Source organism: Pogona vitticeps, chromosome 1, assembly GCF_051106095.1.
Source record: "Pogona vitticeps strain Pit_001003342236 chromosome 1, PviZW2.1, whole genome shotgun sequence".
Classification (NCBI taxonomy): Eukaryota; Metazoa; Chordata; class Lepidosauria; order Squamata; family Agamidae; genus Pogona; species Pogona vitticeps.
In genome coordinates this window covers 288,495,245-288,495,684 of record NC_135783.1, presented here as the reverse complement: position 1 = coordinate 288,495,684, position 440 = coordinate 288,495,245, and positions in this window count along the sequence as shown.

Genomic DNA, 440 nt, shown 5'->3' with positions numbered 1-440 from the left:
GGCTTGAGGTTTAACCTGACTGGTTTTACGAGTAAGATAGTTTTGTGTGAGGCATTTCTGCCCATTTGTTCTTTTAGTTTATTGCTTATTTAATGGGGTGGGGGTGGGGGCTTGTAATTTTTTAAAAAAGTTGATTTCAGGGCAGAAATGGGAAAGTTACTTTTTGGACTAACAGAATTGCACACTATAACACTGAGAGTTATAGTCAAATAAAGTAACTGTTCCCATCCGTACCTGAGTTTGTTATTGCAACAGTATGGCAGGCTATGAATTATCTTAATACATAAGTACTAAGTAAACATATTCTTATGGACTCTCATGTGAGACTAAGGTTTATCAAACACAATGAGATTTATGTGTGTGTGACATGTTTAGATGACTTCTCACTTTAATATTTGTTTCTTGTAGAATCATACAGCTCTCCTTTTATCCCCTGTTAT